General features: G+C 49.1%; 1 protein-coding gene across 1 annotated transcript in view; it reads right to left on the bottom strand.

Moving 5' to 3' along the window:
- Positions 1-27,285, bottom strand: part of LRRC40 (leucine rich repeat containing 40) — a 1,512,829-nt gene that overhangs the window by 178,371 nt on the left and 1,307,173 nt on the right. The gene's annotated exons all lie outside the window — the stretch shown is intronic.

The following is a 27,285-nucleotide window of genomic DNA, read 5'->3' as shown; positions in this document are numbered from 1 at the left end:
TACTAGAATTGATTACATCCACGTAAGCGAGGAACAACTGGCCATGTTTGGCGATACACAATACCTAGCCAGAGTGCTGTCAGACCACTCCCCATTGATGACCACGTGGTCAGTGTTTGCACCTAGACCCCCAGTGCCCACCTGGAGGCTCAGGTCCGAAGCCCTGCTAGACGAGGCCTTCTCCGAACAGATTAGAAAATGCACTCTAGACTACTGGCAACTAAATATGAACAGCATGCAGCATATTAGCACGGGTTGGGAGGCAAATAAAAGGGTCGTGAGGGGTGAGATGAACGCAGCTGTATGAGGGGCCCAGAAGTCCATACTTACCTCACTAACACGCAACGAAGCCAAGCTAAAGGCACTGGAAGCTAAAGTCCCTGTAGACCCCACCCACATTCAAAGAATAATAGAGCTTAAACAAGCATGTCTGGGGCTCTGGGAAAAACTAGAGAAACTTAGCTACACAAAGCACATCGAACGAAGTCATGCCCTCGGAGATAAGCCAGGTAAGCTCCTCGCTTGGCTTTACAAGAGTGAGCCCCCCAGGACGCCCATCTGCCAAGTCCACAACCCGGACGGCATATTGGTGCACACGCAGGCCGAAATAAATTTAGCTTTCACCGGGTTCTGCCAAGCTCTGTACAGCGAACCCCCGTCACCCACAGACACCGAAATAGAGGATGTCTTAGACATCATAAGGCTGCCCAAACTAGATGAGCAATTAGCTGAGGCCTTAAATGAGCCCATCACCCCTGAGGTGGTCATGCCACCATTAGATCCCTTCCATCTGGCAAGGACCCCGGAACAGACAGGCTCCCAGGGGAGTTCTACAAAACGTTCGAGGAAACGCTGGCCCTACTCTTGGCCCAGGTTTTCAACAAAGCATATGAAATAGGCACTCTCCCAGACACCATGAGGGAAGCCGTGATTATCCCCTTGCTGAAACCGGGCATGGACAGCGGAGAGTGCGGCTCGTACAGGCCCCTATCCATGCTCAACGCTGATAACAAGATCATGACTGCGCTATTAGCGAGGAGACTGCTCAGAGCGATCCCACTGTTAATCAACCAAGACCAGACTGGGTACGTACCCGGGCGAACCATCATAGAAAACATACACAAACTACACCATGTCATATACAGCACCAATGGCAAGCCCGGAAAATGTGCAGTGGCATCCCTTGACGCCACCAAAGCATTCGATTCAGTCCGATGGAAGTGGCTACATGCCACCATGGCCAAGATGGGAATTGGGCCGGCCTTCTTAAAGTGGACCAAACTCATATACACCGATCCCACGACCAGGGTGCGCACAAACAACACATACTCGGAAAAGTGGCGCCTTTATGGGGCACCCGACAGGGGTGTCCGCTCTCCCCAATGCTGTATATCATTGCAATAGAACCTGTAGCAGCATACCTGAGGCAGGAATACGGGGATGGGGGCATTATGATAGACAGAGTGACCCACTTGGTCTCCATGTACGCGGATGACACACTCCTCTACTTGAACAACCCACAACATATATTGCCATACATACTGGAGACATTGGATGTGTTTAGCAGATACACGGGGATACTAATTAACCATGACAAATCTTGCCTTTTCCCCCTTGCATCGTTAAGTGAAACTAGCGCAGAGAGGCTCCCAGTTATGGCCTTCAGATGGGAGACCACCTCCTTTAAATATCTAGGGATAACCATCCACCGAGACCCCAAGAACGAGCACTACCTGAACACAGCGAGAGCCAAAGACAACCTGGAAAAGTCAATGAACTTCTGGGGCAGACTCCCGCTCTCAGTTGCAGGCAGAGCGGGGCTCCTTAAGATGTTGGCATTGCCCCACCTGCTACACTTCTTCACCAACGTCCCATATAACATCCCCCATTAGTTCTTCAAAGACTTAAACTATGCAGGTGATTCTTGTGGCAAGATGGGCGACACAGAGTGGCACTGGAGGTGCTGCAAAGACCTTACAACAGAGGAGGCCTAAATATCCCCACCTTTGAATTATATTACCTAGCGGGCCAACTGAAGCATATAATTCAATGGATGGCGGATGAAGCCACTACCGACACCCGCCTCCTACAACCAGCCATTCCCCACATGCTACTCAGGGACCTATTTTGGGCCCCAGACGGAGTGAACCAGCACACACCTTACCTAATGAAGCTTGGAATCCAGATTTGGAAAAGGGCCTGCAAAGTCATGAGGTTAACTGACCCATATTCACCTCAAACAACGATTGCTGCATTCATGGCGAACAGATTAAGGGGCCCGAAGGAGCTAAGGAGCACGTGGGAACCCTGTGGGGTCGCCACCCTTGGCGACCTTGCGAACGACCAGATCATTCTGACGTTCACAGAGCTACACGAGACCACGTGATTACCGGTGGGGCAGTTCCTACTCCACGGAGCAGTGACAAGGAAGCTAGCAAACAGATGGCCTGACATAGAAGACCCCGAAACTTGACAAGATACCATTGAAAACCTGTTAAACACTGCCGAGGGCGGACACGAAATCTCGAGACTCTATGAATCTCTGCTAGACAGCACAACCAGGCAAGACCTCAAGTGCAGGGCGAAATGGGAGAGGGAGCTAGGCCTGCAATTCAAGGACAAAGAATGGGAATCAATAGCTCACTACCATAAGAAAGTGTCCAGAAACGCCCGGCTGCAACTTATACAGTTCTATATCACCAACAGAGGGTACCTCACACCTGAAGTTATCACCAAATGCAAAGGAGCAACGACAATAGAGTGCCCCAAATACAACAAACCCTGCGTGGGGATGACCGATATGTTCTGGGAGTGCCAAGCCATACGATCCTTCTGGACGCCGATTGCAGCGAGCGTTGCTGTCGCCGATATCACTTTGGACGTACAGTCACCTGGATTGTGCATCCTGGGAAGATACAAAAAAAGGAGAAAAAAAAAAACAGACCCCTGTGCAGGCTCAAAGACTTGATGTACATTTTAGCAAAAAGACGCATCGGTATGGGGTGGAAATCTCCCAAAATCCCTAGTGCAGCATTGTGGTGGGAGGACCTCCGCAAGTGGACAGCAGCGGAATCGGGTACCAGGCAAACAAATCCAAAATGGGTAATCCACAAAGAGGATCAAGGAAATCCAGGGTCGAGCGCACAGGAAAGAGTAACAATAAAAACATGGTTTGCAGGAAAAACAAAGGTAGCAAGTCATATGTGAAGCGCCGGATAATTGCAAGTGCCGGCTCTATATCAGGAGCAGCAGATAATCAGCTGTTTCCTAGTTGTGCCGCGTCATGTGACAGAACGGACGTACAATATGATGCAAAGCACATTGTTCTAGGGCAGCTGGGTGTTGTGGTTACTATACTTGAGGTAAGAAAGTGACTAGATTGTTAGCCTTCAAGCTTAAAAACATTAAAACTATGAACTATCTTCCAAGATTACGAGATTCTGATGGAGCCTTATACTATGGGAAGAAGATACAAATAACATACTACTTAAATGGCATACTAACGTAATGTCAAGTGAGTCCTTCGATAGGGAAGCCCAAAAAGATATTGAACAAGCTAGTATGTCAATGTCGGAGAAGAAATTATAGGAGTCAGACTAACCTATAACCAAAGTAGAAGCTGTTTCCGAAATCCTCTCGTTCCCAAATCCAGAGGACTTTGTGAACCAATGGGTTCAACTCTCTGTTGTACAGCAAATTTAAAGCCCAACTACTTTCACTGTTACCATATGTATTTAATTCCTTCCTATTGTACCAGAAGATGACTGACACCATGGCGGAATCTAACACAATTTAAATCCCTAAACCAAAGAAGGAACCCACACTATGACTCCTACAGGCCAAAAAAGCACTACTAAATCATGATGCCAAAATGTTTGGCCAAGTTTAGCCAGGAGAATATCACCAATACTCCAGCTTCTCATTGAAAATGATCAATCCGGGTTCATCAGAGATCTACACAGGATAGTGTTCACAGAAGTATATACTTATTATTGAAGTCGGTGCAAGAAATTAAAATGCCTTTTCCCTGCTAGCGCAGGACGCCCACAATGCATTTGAATGGGGTTTCCTAGAAGGGAGATTAACAACAACTGGACTACGCCCTAATATCAAGACCTGCGCATTAGCGACTTTCGCTGCTCAATGTACCAAAATACAGGTAAACAAGCACAATGCAGATAACATAAGAATTACAGGAATTAAAAGGAACAGGAAGCCCCCATCTGCATTGCTACTTGAATTATCCATAGAACCACTGGCCAAAACCATGTGAGCTAATCAATCCATTCAGTCATAAAATGGTGAGGCAGAGGATAAGACCTCCTTTTATGCAGACAATAGCTTGCTCTTTTTTTGGATAAAATACAGACAAATCATTATCCACTTCCTTACAGAACTACAAATCTTTGAGGAAGTAGCCGGTTTTACAAATCACAGGGCTTCAATATTACCCAATCAACAAGAATCGTGGATACTCTGAAGCAAAAATACCCTATCCATTAGTCCTGTACTTAGAATATCTGGGCATCACCCCAGGCTCTACTAATGCAGACCTACTTAAACTTAACATACCTTAGTTAATCCAGGAACTGCCAGTACCAGGTCATATGGAGTCCTCTTGAGGTATTCTGGCTCGTTAGAATGTATGCCTTGAAAATTAACACAGTTTCTAGATTGTGAGACAGTGGCCTACTGATAATCGTACCTGTCCACCACATACATAAGTTACAAAGGAAATTATACTCTTCATATGGGCCAAAAAAACACGAAGAATCACCAGAAAAAGGCTCTCAAGATCAATACATTCTGGAGGCCTAGACATTCCCAACTTTAGTAGATACCTTTAAGCTTCTCAATTAGCACGCATATTTAGATGGACGAATCCAGCAACACTCGCCAACTGGGCAAAAGTAGAGCAGGCAGCAATCCGAATACCGTTAGCAGACCTTCAGATTTATGTCCACAGAAGTTCAGGCCGCAAGAGGTGCTCTCCTTACCTTGATAGACAACACTCACTTACTGGGGCATTGTTCAGAAATGGTGGGGATTGAATCCAGACTTAGTCCCTTCACCCCCATGTATAACAACATAGACTTCACTCCAGGACCAGACACAAAAACCATGCACCAATCAGAAGAAAGCACAGTGAAAACATTTTGAGATTGCTATAAAGAGGGCATCCGCTCCTATTTCAGGTGTTGGCTTATCAGGAATTGAGGGATATAGATACACCGAACTGTGTCACTGGATCACCCACCTCAAAACACGATGGTAAGGATGTGGGGAGTCAATCACAACTGAGCTAACATTAAGACAAGACCCAGGTAGAAGGAGGATCTCAAAATGCTCTACACTGTTTGAGGGGAAACCACCAGGGCGATAAACTTCCCAATGTGGAGACATGGGAAAGGAAGCTGGGAGTGAAGATACCAGAAGACTCGTGGTCCTGCATATGGACGAGGCCACATAAGAGCTCAAGATGTACAACTTAAAAAAATCACATACAAAATTCTGATGATGTTATGGCCTTTATAACATGCCTGTACACAAGTGTTTCTAGGCGCTCAAAAACTAGGAGGGGGAAACAAAGGGAGGACAAAACAACAATCTTACTAGCACTGTGAAATTCAGATTGCATAAGTGCAGGGAAGTGGAAGGGGAGAAGTACGGGGGGGAGGGAGAAGTGCAGTTAACACAAAAGTGCAACCAGCGTGTGGCTCAGTGGAGGGAACTCAAAAAGTGCAGCCAACAGGAGGCTCATAAGTGCAGAGAGAAGGCACTGTAGGGTTGCAGGTACAGTCCACAAGTGCTAGGGGAGCCGGGAGGCAGTGCAAAGTGCAACTGGACATGCAGGAGCCTGGGCAAGTTCAGAGTGTAGCCAGGTGACCAGTGTGTGGAACAGTCGGTGGTACTAGACAACTCATTAAACCGATTCACATCCTCGCAATCACCAGAGTGCTGTAGAGGATGTTCAGATACAGGCACAATGGGCCACATGTGGTGGGCATGTACCATTTCTAATTTCTATTAGAAAGAAATCTTCTTGAGGATTAGGGATATTGTGAAGATTCAGCTCCCTCTAGACCCTCCAACGATAGTATTATGAGAAACAGATCTATATGGTTTGTATGGGCTAAGTGATATGCCTCCAGCATTGTTTATCTAGCTCTTAAACACATCTAGATAACTTGGGCACAAGCATGGAGGGGGCTGGAAGGTCCACAGATGGAAATCTGGAGGGGTAAAGTGTGGGAAATTTGGGCCATGTAATGACAAAATCTAATGGACTTTGGGAACCATTTGTTACTAATTGCGAAAGCATGCTAGCAAACACAAAAAAGCCCTGGTTATTAAAGCACTTTTCATTCTCTTAAAAGAACATCACTGGGAGGATGGTGGTGAAACAGAGCTCAACCTACTAACATGAGAACATGAATTAATGTGTAGCATTGAAGATCTGTATTAGGAAAGTCTGTATTTTCTTACTTTCTGACATTCTGTATTGAAATCATGGCTAACAATGACTCCCAGTCACTTTCTTGTGTCATTACCCTTTCAAACTAATGCCTTGAAATGAACCAACTCTTGTGGAAATGTTGAACATTTTTAATAACGTTGCTTTAAAAATATGTGAGGTGCAAATAACTGGATGTGCACCAGAGAGGTAAACAACAACCATGTCTGTAGACATGAAAATTAATTCCAGAGACTGGCTTGTCAATACTGAAGAAATGCTGAGAACTTTCTACATGTAAAAGGCCCAATTACATACTTTAAAGACACAAATATAAATCAAGAATTACTTCAAATATTGCCTGATCAGTATGTAAAGACATGTGGAAAATGCGCTTAGAAGTGGTACTGCACCACATTTAAAAGATTGTGCATGCCACATCCAAAAGAATCTAGCCTTTTCAGAACATGTATTCAGAGTTTTCGAACCCAAATGAATAAGTCTTGGATTTAATTAAAGTGCTAGGTTCCTGGATCCCCAGTATAGAAGAAAAATCCACTTGATTATCGTGACCGGTCACTCATTTTCAATGCCTGTATTTTGCAATAACTTTTCTATCAACTAAGATAATGTGAAGTGTAATGCAGGCATTATTCAAAGTTTAATTTTATTTTGCCATGCAGTTCACTTAACTTTGAATAACAATGTATTATCATCATTATGGTATTTATTGAGCGTGGCCCTAGCTTCGAGAAGCAACAGAGCTTTACAGAGGTATACAACTATACAGATACACAATGGAGCGCTTTACAGAGGTATACAACAATACAAATGCAGCATGGAGCGCTTTTCAGAGTTAACAGCAGAACAGATATACAATGAGGGATAGGATACAGAGGACGGGTACAGCTGTACAGTGTGGCGGTGAGGAGAAGGGCGGACGACATCTAGCGAGTCGGGTGGTGCAGGGATGACGTGAAAGCCTAGGTGTTGAGGAGGAGAGACTCCTTGGAGAGGTGGGTCTTGAATTCTTTTCTGAATTGTAGGAGCGTGGGGCGAGTCTGATGCTGACGGGGAGTAGGTTCCATAGTTTGAGTGTAGGCAGAGAAGGCTCGTTTCTGGTCCTTTACTTTTTGCAGCAGCGGATTTAAAGTCTGCACTTGTCCTGGCTTCTGGTGGTGCGCTGTCCGCCAGAGATGCTGACTTTCTCCGCAAGGTAACTGGGTCACTTTAGCGGGACTGCCTTAAAGATGATGCAGCAAGACTTGAAGATTATTTAACTTGAAATGAGGGATGTAAAAAATATTTAATTGGTTCACACTCGTCTAAGATAGACCGCTGTATATTAATTTCCCTACTCCAAAGTACATGTAGACTACAATGCAAGCCACATCACAAGACATAAAGCCCTATTAAGGCCCTGATTAATCTGGTTAAAACTGGTTTTGCCCCTACAGCACTGCCACATGGCTGGCTAATGTAGAACTTCAAAGAGCCGTCACATCAATCAAGTAGGCCCCCCTCATAAAATCCATTTAGCTGAAGTAATGCAACAACTTATCTGATATACATGCACAAGCAAAATGAACCTTGCTTTGAAGGAAGAAAGAAGATAAATGGGATGTATCAACAGAGACACCTGTAGGCGGAAGTTAGAATCTCTGCATATATTAAATGAATGGGAAAAATGCATGTGTTGCATTTTAACTCCAAAATGTAATCATACAAAAGCATACATTTATAAGGGAAGCTTTTAGAAACATGAGACCAATTGCAAATCATAGCTAAAAATAGGTGTATAATCCAATGAAAGACTTTCCTGGGGCATAATGGGAAAAAATTAAGATAAATAGAAAAAATGGTTCTCTCTAGAAATACTTAATGCACAACGACATTCCGCATTTAGAATTTTTTCTCCTGATGTGCATATTTCATTGTCTGTATTTTATTAAACTAGCGCATGTTAATCAAAAGATAGTGTAATCAAACGAAATGTCTCTCCATTACATGAGAAGTGAAATTCACTCCTACCTTTGCAGGAATAGTACTCAAAGGAAGAGCCCAGCTGTTTATGTAAGACGATGTGGGGAGTAGCTGAATATTATAAGATGGCTTGCACACAGAATTAAGATATTATTAATGGTGGAAAATGAATATTCAATAGGATTTGTGGATATATCAAAGGCGGTGGTTGGGAGAGCAGAGCTGAAACCATTTGTATGACTGATTTCTAGGCAGGCTTGAGACAGAAGCCCTTTCAAAGAGAGGGGGCCAACTCACACTGAAAACTTGGTTCTAGATAGTCAGCAGGAAAAGATCTTGTTGAGGCAGCAGCTCCAGATTGAGGGTCTAAACTGTGTCTCCAAAATGATAAGCCGCATTTAAAATGTAAGTAAAAGCATAAATATAAACACCAGAATGGCCCTATTTGCTGTCCATGGTAAATCTGGAGAAAAGAGGGCTGGGAGCCAGGGAGAATGGTAATGTGACAAGGAAACAGGTGCAATGGTAAATATGGTATGGTGTGTCTTCCAGTTAAATTTAGCAAAGTTTAAAACCAACAGCATTTTAGTGCAACTTAAACGCATAAATGTTTTGTAAAATTAAGCACCATTAAATAGAATCATTAGATCAGGCCGATGTAGATGCATGAGAGTCATAGTGTCATCATGACACACTATTGCCTAATGTGCTATTATGCATGTCTCTAGTCATAAATGATATTGTTGCGCCAATGGGAATGAGCACAGGCAATTCATCCTATTCATAGAAAAGGGTGCAAAGTGGTAAACCCTCTGAAGTCCATTATGTTGAAATGCACAGGCAGATCTTGGTGCAATGTGAAAGGGCAAGGGTGCCGTTACAGGGAACCTGTTACTGGAGAACATTACACCTCCAGCCCAAAATATTGCATAGCTTAAAGCAGCTCATCAGGAATAGAGCGGGAACTACATCCATTTACAGTGAAATCTGTGCACACATATATAGATTGAAAGTTGCACGCATATAAAGAATTGAAAGATACATACACACTTTCAGAGAAAGCTGGCTGCGCATACATATTCGGAGAAGACTGCATGTGCATACACTTTGAAGAGTGCACAATCCCAGAGAGTATTATTTTCCTAATGCAAACCTGTAGGAGTTGGATGTAATCTGTCCTTGTCCATATTTAAGTGACCTGCACATATCCAATACATTCACAACCCCACACTCATATAGAGGAGCCAGGTAGAATAGAAGGAACAAGTTACTTACCTGTAACTGTTGTTCTCCAGCATGGGTCTGGCATGGATTCACATGCTCATGAATATTCCCCGTCGTAAGGTTGGGAATCCTCAGTAAAGAAAAAAATCAGTATCAGTTTCGTTTCTGCTCTGTCTTTCTTAGTAGTAACCAATCACTGACCTCTGGGTCAGACTGCCCCCAGCCAATGACTGCCCTCTCCCTAAGCCCCGCCTCTGGCAGGCATCCTCAGATTTGGTAGCACGCCAAGTGGCAGTATGACCAAGTGAAGAGCCGCAGAGGGGTAGGTGGGAGGGTTTGCATGTGAATCCATGCCAGACCCACGCTGGAGAACAACAGTTACAGGTAAGTAACTTGTTCCTTCTCCAGCATGGGGTCTGGCATGGATTCACATGCTCATGAATAAAAGAATACATAGCAGTATACACATGCACAACCACGGGAGGTGGCAACAGGCTCAACATTAAGCAATACAACAACTCAATATTAAGCATCTCTTACCTCCTCACCAGGCTCACCTTAAGTGAACAGGTTGCGCAGCACTGCTTGGCTGACCCTGGACTCCTCCCTGGAGTCCCGATCAATGCAGTAGAATCTTGTGAAGGTGTGCGTCGACCTCCACGTAGCAGCCCTGCAGATGTCCAGCAGGGGCGCACCAGACAGGAACGCCGTGGTAGCAGCGATCGCTCTGGTCGAATGGGCTCTCGGACGGCTGGGCAGCGGTCGGTTTGCCAACCAGTGACAATGCATGATGCAACCGGAGAGCCATCTGGAAATGGAAGTCTTCGAGAGAGCCTTCCCTTGATTCACAGACCCAAAGTTTACAAATAGTTGTGACGTCTTCCGAAAACTCTTCATGCGGTCCACGTAGAACTTCAGCGCTCTAGCTACATCCAGCGAGTGCAAAGTCCTCTCGGCCGGCGTCGAAGGCGACGGGAAGAAAACTGGTAACACCAAGGGCTCGTTGAGGTGGAAGTCCGTCGGCACCTTGGGCATGAAGGAGGGGTGCGTCCTCAGCACTACTCTCGTGTCATGAAAAGTCAAGTATGGAGGCTTGCAAGATAGGGCCTGAATCTCTCCCACTCGTCATGCAGAGGTGATGGCCACAAGGAACGCTGTCTTCCATGACAGGAACTTGAAAGGCGCCAAATGCATAGGCTCGAATGGGGCTCCCATGAGCCTGGTCAGCACCACATTAAGCTCCCACGCCGGGGCAGGGGCCTTCACCGGAGGGAATGATCGGAATAGTCCCTTCACAAATTCCTTTACCAGGTGATGAGACCACAAAGACGCCCGTCCCGTAGTCCTGGTATATCGGGAGATGGCAGCCAGATGTATTTTTATGGAGGCGTGAGCCAGTCCAGCTTTGGCCAGCGACAGTAGGTACGGCAGCACTTGAGGGGCCGTAATCCGCAGAGGGTTAATCTTCTGTGCACGGCACCAGACAGAGAACCTCTTCCATTTATGACCGTAACACTTGAGAGTTGAGGACGCCCTGGCCTTTGCAAGAACCTCTCTGCAATCAGCCGGGATATTGTAACCCCCCCAAACTCTAGTGCTGCAGGAGCCAGGCCTGCAAATTCAGCGACTGTGGGTCGTGATGGAGAATGGCACCTCCTTCTCTGAAGAGAAGATCCGCGTCCGCCAGCAGCTTGACTGGTGGGGACATTGACAAGTCCAGAAGGTCCGGGAACCAGATCTGCCTCGGTCACGCCGGTGCGACGAGGATCATCCTGCACCTGGACTTCTTGAGTTGGTTGATGAGGTGGAGCAGCAATGGCAACGGAGGGAACGCGTATAGAAACAGGCCGTCCCAAGGGAACGAGAAAGCATTGCCCATGCTCCTCGGCTGTGGGAACCTGCTGGCGAACCTCTGGCACTTGGAGTTCGTCGCCGTCGCGAACAGGTCGATCTGGGGTTTGCCCCATCGTTGGACGAGTCGATCCACTTGGTCCTGGCGCAGTTCCCACTCGTGGCACGAGCGCAGCTCCCTGCTGAGTGAGTCCGTGATGGTGTTTTTTATTCCTGCCAGGTGGAAGGGAACCAGAAACATCCCCTGGGCGACGGCCCAGTGCCACAGATCCTGGGGCTCCTTGGATAGGGCTGGGGATCTGGTGCCTCCTTGCTTCCGTATATAGAACATTGTGGTGGTGTAGATCCTCACCACTTTGCCCTTGAGGGACGGAAGGAACGACGAGAGCCCAGAACACTGCTCGGAGGTCCAGAATGTTGATGTGGAGAGACCTCTCCTCCGGGAGCCAAAGGCCTTTAGGCGTGGAAGTCTCCGTTGTGGGCCCCCCAACCATACAGAGAGGCGTCTGTCATCACCGTCTCCTGAAACACCGGGATTTGAAATTCCATGCCTGTCGTGAGGTGAGCACGGATACCCCACCATAAGATCGCCCGATGGAACTCCTCGTCAAGAGGGATCCTGTCCTCGAAACAGCCCCTCGCTTGAAGCCAGCGGGCGTCGAGAAACTCCTGTAGCCGACACATCCGAAGTCTGCAAAGTGGTACAAGATAGATGCATGAGGACATCATCCCGAGGAGGGACTTGGACCTCACCCTGGCCACGTCCGTGGCTAGCAGGCGCAGCACCTTGCCCAGGATGGTCTTGGTCCTCTCCTCTGAAGGGGAGGCCAATTGCCCCACTGTATCGAGCTTCGCTCCCAGAAACAGTGCTATCTGCGATGGAACCAGGTGGGATTTGGGGTAGTTGATGGCAAACCCCAGCTCCGTGAGCAACCGGACGGTCCTCGCCGTGTGTTTGATGGCGAGTTCCCTTGTCCTTGCCCGGATCAGCCAGTCGTCCAGGTAGGGGTAAACGTGGATCCCCTGCAGACGCAGCCACGCCGCCACTGGTGCCAGGCACTTGGTGAAAACCCTGGGTGCCGACTTTAATCCGAACGGTAGGGCCCTGAATTGGTAGTGGCGTCCCTGAACCACGAACCTGAGGAACTTCCTGTGCCTTTTTAGAATAGGGATGTGGAAGTAAGCATCCTCCAGGTCCAAAAACAATAGGAAGTCGCCTTCCTCCAGCTGTCCCAGCACGTGCTGGAGGGTGACCATCCTGAATTTCTGTGCCTTGATGTACTTGTTTAAGCGGCGCAGGTCCAGGATGGGGCGCCAACCGCCTGTCTTCTTCATGACGAGGAAGTACTTTGAGTACACTCCAGAGCCCCGGAGCCCTCTGGGGACGAGCTTGATGGCACCTTTCTTGTGTATCGCCTTTACCTCCAACAGTAGTTGAGGGACGCGATTCGCCTTCGTGGCCACGGGAGGAATGCAAGGGCACTTCTTTTGGAATTCCAGAGAGTGCCCGTTGGCCTGGGTGACCAACACCCAACGGTCGGTGGAGATGGACTCCCACACGCTGACGAACTTCGTCAGCCGGCCTCCCACCGGGGTGCTTTGGTGGGGGCCCGACAACCCGGCCGGGTCAGTCTTGCTTGGAGGCGGCCTTGCCGCCTTGGCCTCCTTGGCGACGGCGGCAGGAACCCCCTTGCTTGCAGTGACCTCTGTAGGCCTCCTGGGAAGAGGAGCCGGCCGCCTGGCCGTAAGTGGAGAAGCCACCGCTGGATACTTTGGAGGCACCCTGTCTGCCCCCGGAGCTCCGAAAGGGCTGTCGCTGTTGAAGCACCCCCAGGGCCCGGGCTGTCTCTGAGTCGGTCTTAATGGCCTGTAGGGACTCATCCACCGCCTTACCAAAAAGGCTGTTGCCGTCGAACGGCATGTCCAACACCCTGGTCTGGACATCCTGGCGAAAGTCTGTCGCCTTGAGCCATCCTCGTCGGAGGCAAACTCCGTTGCCCAGTTGGCGAAATCCGCTATCGGCAATGTCCGTTGCCACCGTTATGGCGTGATCCGACGCCACCTCGCCTTCCTGCAGAATTTCTAGGGCCTCCGCCCTTTTGTCATCAGGCAGGAAGTCTAGCAGGGGAGCTATCTTGAACCAGAGCTCCCCGTCGTAGCGGGCCACGAGATGACTCGTCATCCCATAGAGTCCAACTTCTTGCCCTCGCTGTCTGGCGGGGAAGTGGAAGTTGAAGCCGCCGCACCCGCTGCCTTCTTCTTAGCCGCTGCCGAGACGACAGAGTCTGGCATGGGCTGGGCCCTGAGGCACAAGGGGGCAGCATCAGGGACTCGGTACTTCTTTTCGTTCCCGTCCCTCTTGGCTGGTGAAGGGTTCTTGAGGACAGCAAGCCCCTCCGCCCAGATGTCGTCGAGTAAAGGCACCGCAAGGACTGTCTTCCTCTTGGCCTCTCGTCGTTGGTACAGAAACCCCTCCTTTTTTTGTTCTTCAGGGCAGAGCTGGAAGAGCTTGGATGCCCTGGCTATCATGGCGAGGAACGAGCCAATTTCGTCGGCTGGAGACGCCCGCGGGGGGGGTGGGCTGGGGGGCGTGACGACAGGATGTCCGCTGTGCCATCACCGCCATCATCGTCCATCCCCGTCGCTGTATCCGTCGCCATATCTCCTCTAGGGTCTGGTGAGGGGGATGAGGGGTCCACCGGTCTCGCAGGCATGAAGGGCGCAGCGGGGTGGACTCTCCTCCGCTTGTTTGGAGGGCTTCCCGACGGGCCTGGTTCTGGATCCTCCGTCGGGGTCTGTGGTAATCTCATCCTTATCTCGGTGCATAAGGATTGGATTGCCAACAAAATGGCCGCCAAGCTATCCTGGGGCTCAGGCAATGGCTTCGACGGGCGGGATGGCCGCTCCACTGGGCCCTGTTCGTCGTTGTCGTCGCTATCTTCGATCACGTCAGCGGGGACCGCCCCCTGGGATCGAACCTTCTCGAACCTATTGTTGAGGCCTATGAACCTCTCGTTGAGGCCTAAGGACCTCTCGTTGAGGCCCTTCTCGGTTTCCACCAGTTCCTCCTCAGAGGCTGATTCTGAGTCTGTAATGGCCACCGGCCCCCGCCCCCCTCTTTTTCAGCCGGGGGCTTCACGGGGGTCTTAGCGATGGGCTGGAAAGAGGAATCCCTCCGCAGTGGCAGGGATACTCTGGGCCCAGAGGGCGTTTCCACAGGCGTAGTCTCAGCCGGCTTCGCCAGGGTCGCAGCGACCACTTCGGTAGAGGCCTTTGCCGGGTGGATCAAAGCCCTCACCACCTTAGGTGCGTCCTGGGCCTTCGCCTTGGGGGGGGGAGGGTCAGCGCCCCGCTCCCACTTCGAGATCGACCGGGTCCGCTCCAGCGGTCTACCCGGGTTCTCGGACTTCCTCTTCCCTGGACCAGAGCGCTGGCTCGTGGTCGAACGTGCCGGGGAAGTAGCGCCCTGCTTGGCAACCGAAGAGCCCGACCTTTCGGCGCTCCCGGTGCCCGCGGACTCGCGGTGCTTGGCCTTCTGTTGGGCCCTCGTCGCCGGGGCACCCTCACAGGACTTAGAAGCCTGCTCAGACGACTTCTTCGCCTTCCTACCTGCTGTGCCCTTCTCCAGCCAGGCGGCGAGGCTCGACCGACGATCATGTTTGGTCCGTTCCGAAAGGTTCTTGCAGAACGCACAATCTTTCTCCACGTGCGTCTTGTCCTCATGAAGGCAGTAGAGACATCGCGAATGCTCGTCCTCCTTGAAAACGTTCTGTAATCCGCATCCAGGGCAGCACCTGAACAGCTTGGATCCGGGCGTCGAGCTTCCCTTGTCCTGGGCCATGTCCGTTGAGGTAGGCTGCAGATCTTCCGGAATCCTCCAAGAAGTATAAATTCGATGAAAACTTCACCGTTGAGGGGCGTAGAAGAATTCCGAAACGGGTCCCCGTTATCGGAAGTAGAAACGGTGGGGCTTGAGACTCGATTAAACTGAAAAAATGAGAAAATCTCCTGAAAAAACGTGAAAACGCAGTAAAAAACTCGAGAGCTAAACACGAGGACTCCCAACACTTGAGCGTGCGATAAAAATCTGAGGATGGCTGCCAGAGGCGGGGCTTAGGGAGAGGGCAGTCATTGGCTGGGGGCAGTATGACCCAGAGTTCAGTGATTGGTTACTTCTAAGAAAGACAGATCAGAAACGAAACCGATACTGATTTTTTCTTTACCGAGGATTCCCAGCCTGACGACAGGGAATATTCATGAGCATGTGAATCCATGTCAGACCCCATGCTGGAGAAATATGTTTACAAATGCTATTTGTTCAAGTAATTGTTCACTGATACCATATTTGTTTTGATACTGTAGAAAATCAAGTCTGTTTTTGAAGAATTTTGAAACTGTTCTATATGTGAACACACTGGATAAAAAGTGGCAGTGCTATCATTGAAGTATACTGTGTTGCTTAAATAGAAACAATCATAAGGGGAGTATACTTAAAATGTCTAGTATCTTTTAATAGTATAATATACTCTGAAGAATCCCAGGATGTCGTCACTGCTTCCATGGGGGAAGCCCCTTCCCGTGAGGCCAGGTGAGCCGCTAGTCTATAGCTTGGGAGATTCGAATCCTGGCAGGAGCAGAAGAGATGGGGTGCTGTCGGTACCAGGAGCGGGGGTGGTAACTCATGTTAGGTAGAAACCTGTGCAGTTCCCTCTGGGACCACTGCAAAAGATTTAAGACTACAGGTGTTTGGCAGTAAACCCACTTGGTAGCAGTCTGTACCACTCAGATTCACTTGGTAGCTGTGGCTGAGCAGTCAGACTTCCCTCAAGAAGAGTTAGGCAGTATACAGAGTATTCACAATAGGTCAAAAGAACACAGTAGAACAAGCAAACACTGATCAGAGCTTGGTGTAAAAGAGATATAATTATTTATTTAAAAACACATCTAATATAACACACTGGCACTAATCTCAAGCAGTTCAAAAACACGGTCACTAAAAGATATACACTCCCTTCAACGATTAGACAAGTCTTAAGTAAATAACACTTATTTTCAGACAGCGGTGAGCGCTTAACGAAGATGGCACTCTAATCAATCGGTTTAAAAGGAAGAGAAAGGCAGAGCAAAGATAGAAACGGATCCCAACACTTTCGGAAGAACACAGTAGGAGAAGAAGGCAGGTTAAAACCGTAAAGTCAAAGTTAACAAGTCCGGACCCACTTTAAAAGGCTCCGGTCGAAATGTGTCCAAGGTCACATGGTTCGACGTGCCCAAAAGTCTCGCAATAAGTTCAGAAAGAGTTGTACCAAAAAGAAAGGGACCAGTTAGATGGTCAAGACGGCCAGCCCATTCCAGAAGGTTAAGGGATTATTATTACCTTGTAGCAATCTTTAGACAGGGAGGCCTGGCGGACACGGTACCTTAAAATGGTGAGAATACTCCAGCGGGGGCAGTTCCTGGCAGCGGGTGCAAGTCGGTGCTTCATCCGGGGGAAGAGAGGATCTCGTTGGTGAGGAAAGCAGGAGTCCGTTGAACTGCCAGGGAAGAAACCAGCCGCGGAGTTCTCAATTAAAAGGAGCAGTCCTTTTATTCGTGGTCCGGTGGTAAGTGGCTATCCGGTTGCCGGGGTCCTTGGCACAGGCAATTCGACCACAAGACGTCCTGGGATGCGAGAAAAAGAAGGTAAACTGGTTGTGCCCACCAGTCAGGGGAAGCAGACTCGCCAGCCGGGAGATCTTCTCTGTCGTTGGGAAGTGGCGAGTCGGTTCAGCAGGACTCCACCGGTGGTGTCGTCGTAGCAGGTCGGCTCAGCTTCTCCCTCGTCGGATTTTCAGGTCCTGTGGCGACTTCTGAAGTTCCAGTCCCAAAAGCCCTGCTTTTATGCAGCACTCTCCCATTCACTCAGCCTAGCTGTCAATCAAACATGCTAAGTGGTGGGCCAATCACACCAGAGTGCGACTTGAGTTACCAAGGTAACTCAGTCCAGGGTGCCTAAATCCCCTCCCACACCCCCTGTGGTACCCAGACAGAGTGGCACCACTTTTGGAGGCTTCTGTGGAGAAGCCCGCTAAAAAGTGGAACAAAGGGCTCGACCTTTGGTTTGGAGTTACAGAGGCAAACACAAATGCCATTTTAAAACCGAGTTCTGGCAGAAAATACCAACCGGTGAATTAATATTAAATAAATAAACCGGCGGTATGTTCCAGGCTATAAGAATTAAATAATTAAAGTTGGTAGCCTCGAACAATGGGAAAGTCCCATAGAGATATATTTGCGGTCGAATATAAAAAGTAGTATCCACTGCCACCAGCCAAAACTCGATCAGGGGGGACGGAGACGTGCCCCCTCGAACATCAGACCCCGGGGCAATCGAATTGCCCTGACCAGTACGTCCACAATATGGTGGTTTGTACTGGGTTCTGTTCATAATTTGGGACTAGCAAAGCCAATGGTGACTTTACATGCCCTGGGAGACAGTAGTCAGTCCCAGGGTATGGAGTCTATGTTGGGGGGTCACTATGCCACCCCTGTGTTACTGCACGGAGGGTGCTCTGTAACACATATAAAAAAAACACATGAGACCCTATGGAGTAAAGGACCCCATAGCCCATAAAACACATTAGCAGTCAAAGGAACACCATAAATCATGTCCAAGAGTGGGAGAAAAAAACAGTCTCATTCTTGGCAGGAGAAAAAAACAAACCCCAGAAATACAGCAAAGCTGCTGGGAGACTCAGTAGTTTAGGAAATTCAGCCTAAACAGAGAATTCTGCCTAAAAACTCAGCAGGTGGATCTCATGAGGGAGGCAAAACCCCTATGGGACGAGGGATGACACATAGGGTGGGAAAAATACAGTATAATTCCCTTAAACCCCGACCTCCCTCACTCTGTTACCCTGCACAGGACATAATAACCCCACACACACTTCCATGTATGTCTGCAGAATAGACTATGTCACTTCCCCAAGAAACACAGATGAGGAAGAACAGAGTACAGGGATGACTATAGTACTGGGACGAGGAAGAAGTGTGGAGTAATGTGGAATAATCCACCGAACCACTACAAACGCACTAGTCAATTTGTGTCAAGCAAATCGGAATAGAACATAAAAATGGAAGAAGGACTTGCTGAAGAGAAACCCTCCCGGGAGGAAGCGGAAGATTTGAATCCTGGCAGCAGTAGAAGAGATGGGGCGCTGACGGTACTAGGAGCAGAACACTTATCTGCTGGTTTTCCCGAGGAATCTGTCGCAGATGAACACCTGAGAGGAGCACAAGCCTGAACCCGCAGCTAGACGGGAAGCCTGGAGCTCAGAGGCCGGCAGAGCGGAGCTGCCACAGTTCCTGGAAGCCAGAAAGAGAAGCTGAGAAGGCATCAAGAACCCGCAAACACCCAAAGAGTACTGGTAGGCTCTCCACAGAGGTCAGGGAGACCGGGACATTTGGCAGGACGGCTAAAAGAAGGGACAGTCTCGAAGGCGAGTCTGCGACCCACATACACAACCCTAATCAAGGCCTCCAAGAGCAATCTTCATAGTCACAGTAAATGGAAGGATAGTGTACCAGGTTGGCTGTGACCAATGAAGAAGTAGTAGTAGTAAAATCGAGAACAACAACAATAAAAAATGCAGACAAGGAGACCGCTAGGGGGCACAGACTGTGATGGCTGCCTGAGTTTAGAGCTCTGCCTCCCGTTGGCCATAAAAGTAACATTTTAAACCCTATCCCCCCTTTTTAACGCCCCCCCCCCCGGACGTCGCACTGTGGTGGGGGATAAGTGGAGGGCTGCCCGGTGACTTTTGAGCTGCTGGAGGATCATGCAGGATAGTGTTGTGTCCTGCCGCACTAGGACGATCGCCAAGCAGCCTGCCGGGCCGACAGTGTGGTGGAGAAGGCATGAAGTGGGGGATCCTTGTTGGAGGTTGCCAGTGTCAGTGGCATGGACAGCCAGATGCTGCAGTAGGCAGGCCTGATGGGTGGAGAGCGGCTATCGGCAGGCTGCCAGCAGGGAGAAACTGTGTCCAGGCTGAGGTGGTGACTTGGAGTGCGCAAAATCGCAGGAAGCTGCGCCGTGGCCTACCGGCTGGGCAATGAGAGAGGCCTCGCAACCTAAACATCATCAAGGAAACGAGCCGAGCCACGGGAGCGGACTCAGGGCACACAAAAGTATGGAGCGACTAATGAGGGGCTGGATTCCACGTAGGGGCGAGCAGTGCAGCAAGCTGACTCAGCAGGCATGGTGGCACGTTAACTGGAGCTGCACAGGAGAGGTGGAGTGCAGCCCTCTTCCCCCGTTACTCATACAGTTTGGGTTGCGCACCCTAGAATAGCAAGCAGAGAGGCCCCTGGGTTGTGTGAACGGTGAGGGGAGATTTCTCCTAAAAGCACAAGACTGAGGGACTGAAAGCTGCACAAGTTGGCCTTTGGAGCCCTGCATTGGTCAGTTTGGATGGCCTTGGATTGTGGTGGCAGGGATACGTGAACGCCCACAAGATAAAGCCTAGTCCCCCAGTGATAAACTGGTGGCTGCTAGACGAGAGAAAGGCCTGGCTGACTGGAGGGCTGCCCTGTGACACGATATATACTATTGACAAAACAACAACATCCTCGCGTCATGGGGTAGACCCCACACTGCGGCAGGGGGAATGGGCACAAAGAGGCAACGTGCGGCGATCTCGCCCTACAGTTGGTAGACATAGAAGCCTCCATAGGGGATATTGGAATGCAGTGGTGACCTGAGAGGACCTGCTGACGGAGCACAGCGGAGCCCACAGGGGAAGATAGAAGGGCAGCGATTGCCCCATACGTTGATCGGCAAGAGCGCAGCAAGCAGGTGGAGTGAAAATGGTAGCGGGGGTCTGGGTACCATGCAAAAACTATACTATCCTCCTGAACGCAAAACATTTAGGATGGAGGTGCAGACCTCCAGGGTTGCCATTGCAGATAGGGTCTCAAAGGTGGAGGATCGGCTGGAGACCCTGGAGCATATCTAACGTGCGGCTGATGTAGCAGCTTTGGGCCTGGAGATGCAAATTAAATAACTGGAACGCAGAGAGCGGGAAGCCAAGGACAAACTGGACGATATGGAGAATAGAGACAGGAGGAACAATCTGTGGATATGGGGACTCCCGAGTAAAGAGGATGAATCCCCAAGAGAGCTGGAGCACCTGCTGGGCTGTGTGCTGAGGAAGCTGCTAGGAGCAGAACCCAACAAAGATTAGTTTTGACATAGTTCATAGGGGTGCTTGGTTGGCAGGTAGACCCCGCACGGAGGTGACCAAATGCCACTATTACAGCAACAAGGAGGAAATCTTGCGGAAAGCCTGCGAAGTGGGTGAAACAAAATGGGAAGGAGCCTCAGTGACTGTATTTCAGGACTTATCGACATACACCCTGGAGCAGGCCCCTGACACGGTGGCTTCGGGAGGAAGGGGTGCGATACCAGTGGTAGTTCCCCTTTGCTCTCCTTCGACTATGGCGGAGAACACTATGAATTGCCAAAACGGGAGGACGCGCCCCTGTTCCTTCTAGAGCTCCAGAAGGAAGAACAGTCACAGGATCAAGAGGGCTAAACGCAAGCTAAGGGGGCGCTTTAATAACGCCTTCGCTAAGCAGAAGGGTCGCAGGAAGGACAGTGTTGCAAGGAAATCCAGGAAGGTCCAGGCCTCACAATTCAAGGCCCTGGCTGAAAGGGGGGCACATATTAACAAATGTTGAGTTAGCATGTGTTAGGGGTGTGGGAAGATTAATGGGGTTTACAGATGTGTTTGTGGTTTGGAGGAAGGGCGGTCTACACATTCTCATAGTTGCCCGGATATGCCTGGGTGTCTCAGAAAGGCTGTGCAAGGGGCCAGAGCAAGAGAGGGTTTACAGAGTTTGTTGTGGGGAGTATTTCAGTTGGGATTGGGGGGAGCAGGGGGAAGGTGCATGCATTGTTATGTCACGCTCACAGGCCATGGGTCGCTTGATCACAATTGGGGGATCAAGCACAATCTTTTGAGGGAGGCTATGGAAAAACTGAAAACTGCCACGTTAAATGTGAAGGGGCTAAACTCCCTGAATAAAAGTTCCTTCACAGTGAATATGTTCTGCAAGTTTCATCTAGCAGTACTGATTCTACAGGAAACTCATTACCGTAGGGGGGAAGGAGCAAGCTCTTAAGGGGGTTGACATTGGTCAGATGTATTGGGACTCGCATAAGGTTTCTAAAATGAAAGGGGTGGGGATCGTGCTGGCCAAACCCACGAGGTTGTGGGAGGTGCAAATTAGGTTGGGGTTTGGTGGCAGGTTTGTAGCGGTTAAGGGCCGGATGGAAGGGAGAATGTTTACTTTAGCCACAATATATGCATCAAATGTGGGCCAGGTGGCGTTCCTTCGGAGGGTGTTCAGTGTGCTAGAAGACTCAGGAGAAGGTGCTATAATGGTAGGAGGAGATTTTAATAGCAGACCAGACGTTGGATTGGTCGTCCGTAAGGGGAGATAGGCCAAATGTTAGTGGAAGGGAGCATCAGGAATTCACACAGCTGCTCCGGAACCATTTTTGGACCGATGTCTGGAGGTCTAGCTTCCCACAACCAGGGGGGATACACCTTTTTCTCTCATCCCCCTCCACCACACTAGAATTGATCTTTTGCTGGTGATCCGGGAAAAGCGAAATTCCTTCAGCCTTCCTAGGGTTCAGACAGTGACTTGGTCGGACCACGAGATGGTCACAGTGGAGAGTGGGAGGAAGGAGACGCTGCGGTGGTGCTGCAACAACAGCCTCCTCCGGGATCCCATATTCAGGGATTTCCTGGGAAAAGAGATTATTTTCAAACTAACCTTACAGGGATGGTGCACCTGAAAAATGTGTGGAAAGCGAATAAAGTTACCACACAAAGCCTTCTGATAGCGGAGGGTGCATGGAAAATAAGGGAAAGGGCCCTGGTGGAAAAGCGAATAAGGGAAGAGATCCAGGGCATGAGGGCGCAACTGATAATCTGGGACGTATCGAGAGACACTGCTGAGCGGCATGCAGGACAAAAGACAGGAATTGCACTCACTCCTGGTAGTTTAAAAATGGAGGTATGCCAAATACAGGTTCTATGAAAGAGGGGATTCCGTGGGGTCATTATTGGCAAACACGATACGGGAGAATAAAGTGGAGACGAGGATTGACTGGATTATGGATGCAAAAGGAAACTTGCTCACTGCTAGGGGGAAGGTCCAGGTCTGCTTTTTGGAGTACTACGAGCGCTTGTATACAGAGCATGTGGACCGGTAGGTAAAAGTGCAAAAGTATTTAGATAACTTCCCAATCCACAACTGACGGCAGGGGAATAGTCCATAGTGTAAGGGAACATTACGACAAGAGGTGTTGCAGGCCATAGGTCATCTTAAGCTGAGTAAAGCTCCGGGGAGGATGGCTACTCTTCGGATGTTTACAAGCAGTTCCAGGAGATCCTTGCTGAACCCCTGGTTCAGGTCTTTAATTCCATTGGGGGAGGGGGTTGAGGATATCCCGGCCACATTCCTGGAAGCATTGATAGCTGTCCTCCCCAAGCCGGGTAGGGACAGGGAGCATTGTTCGTCATAATGCACCATTTCCTTACTAAATGTGGACACCAACATATTTGCCAGAGTCTTAGTGTTCAGACTGGAAGTCCATCTCCCCGGATTGGCCCATCCAGACCAGACTGGGTTCATACGCAATAGGCAAGTTGCAGATAATTTGCAAAAAACCCTCCATCTATTGACCACGCCAGGGGTAAGGCATAGGGGGGGCCCTGATTTTAGCACGTGATGCCGAAAAGGCCTTTGACCGGGACAGCTGACTTTTTATGACAGAGATTCTGAAGAGAATAGTAATGGGCCCAAAGTGGTTGGAGTGGGTTGCAGCGTTGTATGCCGCACCAAGGACTAGAGTGGTGGTGAATAGGGGAACGTCAAGGATCCTATCGCTGCACAGGGGCACTAGACAGGGTTGCCTCCTGTCGCCCCTGCTGTATGCATTGGTTATGGAATCCTGGGCGTGTGCAGTGCGGGGTGTAGAAGGAATCGCTGGGGTAAAGATCGGAGGAGTAAATTACAAGTTGAGCCTCTTTGCTGAGAACGTATTGCTCTACATTACGAACACACAAGACTCAGTTCCCCATATCCTTCGGGAACTTAAGGAATACGGAAAGCTGTCTGGGTTTAAGGTGAACCTGGACAAGTCAGTGGCATTTATGGCAAAGCACTGGAAGCAAGCGGACAGAGAATATGTCCAGTGTCTGAGATTTAGAATACAACCAGACGGGTCCCAATATTTGGGGGTCGAGATGACATGGGATGAGAAGTATCTCTTTGTTAGGAACTATCTTCCTCTTTGGGATAAAGTGCATGCAGACCTCCAGTGGTGGGGGTGGTTAAACCTGTCCTGGATGATGCATTTAAATGGTATTAAAATGACGGTCCTCCCCAAGTTCCTCTTTCAAATGCTCCAGACCATCATCCTGGCTTCCTTTTTTGCGAGTAGTCGAAGGCTCTTATGGTTTAAAGGACAGGGGCGAAGCCTGGAGTGTCTTATATGATGCTAATTTTGTCGTCTGAGGAGGGGGAGTTGGGATTTCCCTGATCTGGTTGCATACTATAGAGCTTTGCATCAACACATAGTGGTAGACCACTTAGATCCCAAAAGCAATAGGTATATATGGATAATATGATCCTCGAGCCGGTCACATTGGGAGAGTGGTTGTGGGTCCCCCAGAAAAGAAATCCCAGACAGCTGTTGATGCATTCCATTTTAGAAGTATTTTGGTCGATATGGCGTGACAGCCATGCCACCTGCTGACTTTCCACGGCGCACCTGCCCCTTAGTTGCATCTGTGCTCCTCCCTTGCAGACCCTCTACAGTTCCAGCCTCTCTGTGGCTGGGCAGTTGTGGGCAGACAGAGATTACATACCCCTGGAGCGATTGGAGGAGGGCCTCCATGTAGGTAGACTTTTGGTCTTTTGCTACCTGTAGAGGGTGTTGCTGTAGCAGAGGTGGGAACAATCCGAGGCGGGAGCTCATAGCTTTTGAGAAAATGTTTTTGCAAAGCACAGACACGAGGGGGCGCATACCCCGGTTATATGCAGAATTGCAGTGCAGAGACCCATAGGGTGTTATGCCAGCGAGTGCCAAGTGGGCGGCAGACCTGAGTAGGAACATTCCAGATCAGCTATGGGCGAAGATTTGTAGGGGTGTCAAGTTGTCAACGGTATCCTTATAGTATAGGATACAGGCGTTTAAGCTCATTCACTGGTGGCATTACCCACCAGCTGCATTGCCCAAAATGTAACCATGGGCAGTCTCACACTGCTGGAAATGTAAACCACGAAGTACTTACAACCATATGTGCTCGGACTGTCCATACATGCAGCAGTACTGGGCCTCTGTCCTGTCCTGGTTGAGGGGTTGGATGGAACAAAAAGGAAATGGTCACCGTTAATATTGCTGTTTGAGATATGTGGGGAGGAAGAGGATGATGAAGGGGAGGCCATATATTGCACACTTTGTTGGTTGAGGCTCAAAGCTGTGTCGCCCAACAATGGTAGAGGGACGTAGCCCCTACTGAAAAGGAGTGGGTTCAAAAGTCATATGACGTGGAATATCTCACTTACTTGATGGATGAGGCACGTGCCAATATAGAGGGGGCCTAGCTCCAGTTCTTCCGTAAATATAAATCAACCATTGGAGAGTTATATTTGTGTACCGTTGTGTGAGATTCATGACAGATATGTATTGGGTACCTATGGAATTGCAGGGGTAAAACCCTTGTAAAACTTAGCATGTTACTAGATTGTACTCTGTCAATGCACAATTGCCTTTTCAGAAAATTATAATAAAATTCAATTTTGAAAACAAAAAAGGAAAACCAAGTCTGGCCTTCACACCCAGAAACGAGCCAGGTTGACCGAAATGTACTGGGAAGAAACTAGGGGAAGGGAAGCATCAGTCCCTAGTAATTTGTACATGTTAGGGAGAATTCTCTGTTTAGGCTGAATTTCCTAACCTAGTGAGTCCCCCAGCAGCTTTGCTGGATTTTTGGGGTTTATTTTTTTCTCCTGCCAAAAGTGAGGCTCTTTTACCCTCACTCTTGGACATGATTTGAGTGTGTTCCTTTGAATCTAGATGTGTTTAATGGGCTATGGGGTCTTTTACTCCATAGGGCTTCATGTGTTTTTGTGATGTGTGTTACACAGCACCCTAAGTGCAGTAACACAGGGGTGTCATAGCGACCCCCAGTGCTTAAAGTGGGCCGGGGCCTGCCGGGGCCAGGCTCGGCAGTCTCCAAAAAGTGAGACTGAGCCGGGGCCTGGGCCCCCCGATCCCACCAAGCCACGGCGGGTGCATCTCCCGCCACGGACGCGACGGGAGATGAGCCGCCGGCCGCCCATCAAGAGGTCAGACATGGCAGAGTCAGGCAAGCCTGTGACTGACAGACTTGCCAGCCAGTCACAGCTTGAGCGACACTTCTCGCGAGGGTTACCAGAGGAAGTTAGAGTCCGGGAGGGTTTGACATATCTTACCTGCATTGCCACTGGATTCTGCGACGACGACCACCATCCGAGGCACGCACGCACGCACGCATTTTCTTTCATTTATTGTCCTTTTTAACAAACAGCAGAAAATTTGGAACGGAGAAAATTAATGAAAGAAAATGCGTGCGAGCCTCGCGCGCATTTTCTTTCATTTATTGTCCTTGTTCCAAACATTCTGCTCTTTGTTCTCTCGCACAATGCGAGGGAACAAACAGCAGAATGTTTGGAACAAGGAAAATAAATGAAAGAAAATGCGTGCGAGCATTTATTTTCTTTGTTCCAAACTTTCTACTGTTTGTTCCCTCGCATGCGAGAAGGATCGCATACTTGCCAACATTCTGTGACCAAAAAGATGTGTACGATTTTTCAAGTTTCAAAAATAATAATTCCCATAACAATGACATCACAGAGAAATACAAAACATGCAAACAGCACAACATGGAAAGATGTTGAAATGTAAAAATTGAATAATTGTGAATGGTAACTTAACACCAAATTGTCAGCAGATGCTGTGTGATGGTGTTACACTCTGCCACTTGCTTTCACTCGTGGTTCACCTATGAGTTGTCCCGGCAAGAGTGCTGGTCAGAGTCAAGTAGCGGTCAGTTCAGTGGATTGGTCCGAGTCCAATTAAAGTAATCACCTACCAGTCCACTGTGTAGACAGACCAATGTGTTGCATGCTTTGTCCTGAAGCCTGCCTTAGAGTGACAATAATTCCATGCCACCACTGTAAAAAGCAGTAGGATCTGTCACTGAAGTCTGTAGGCGCTAGGCCCCGCCCACTAATTACCCACCGCCCATCATGTCTTAGGCCACGCCCCCAAATGAGGGCCCCCCCCCCTCAGTTTCTTACCCCACTTAAAGCACTGGCGACCCCCCAGTATAGACTCCATAACCCGGGACTGACTACTATCTCCCAGGGCATGTAAAGTCACCATTGACTTCACTAGTCTTGAATTCTGAACAGAACCAGTACAAACCATCATATTGTGGACATACTTGCCGGGGCAATTCGACTGGCCGGGGCAATTCGATTACCCCGGGGTCTGTTAGTCGAGGGGGCACGTCTCCGTCCCCCTTGATCGAGTTTTGGCTGGTGGTAGTGGATACTACTTTTTATATTCAACCGCAAATATTTCTCTATGGGATTTTCCCATTGTTCGAGGCTACTATCTTTATTTAATTAATTACGATAGCCTCGAACATACCGCCGGTTTATTTAAGTAT

Source organism: Ambystoma mexicanum, chromosome 1q, assembly GCF_040938575.1.
Source record: "Ambystoma mexicanum isolate Mex_15411 chromosome 1q, UKY_AmexF1_1, whole genome shotgun sequence".
In the NCBI taxonomy this organism is placed as follows: Eukaryota; Metazoa; Chordata; class Amphibia; order Caudata; family Ambystomatidae; genus Ambystoma; species Ambystoma mexicanum.
The sequence above is the reverse complement of the archived record's forward strand: the minus strand, read 5'-3'. Positions and strand labels throughout refer to the sequence as shown.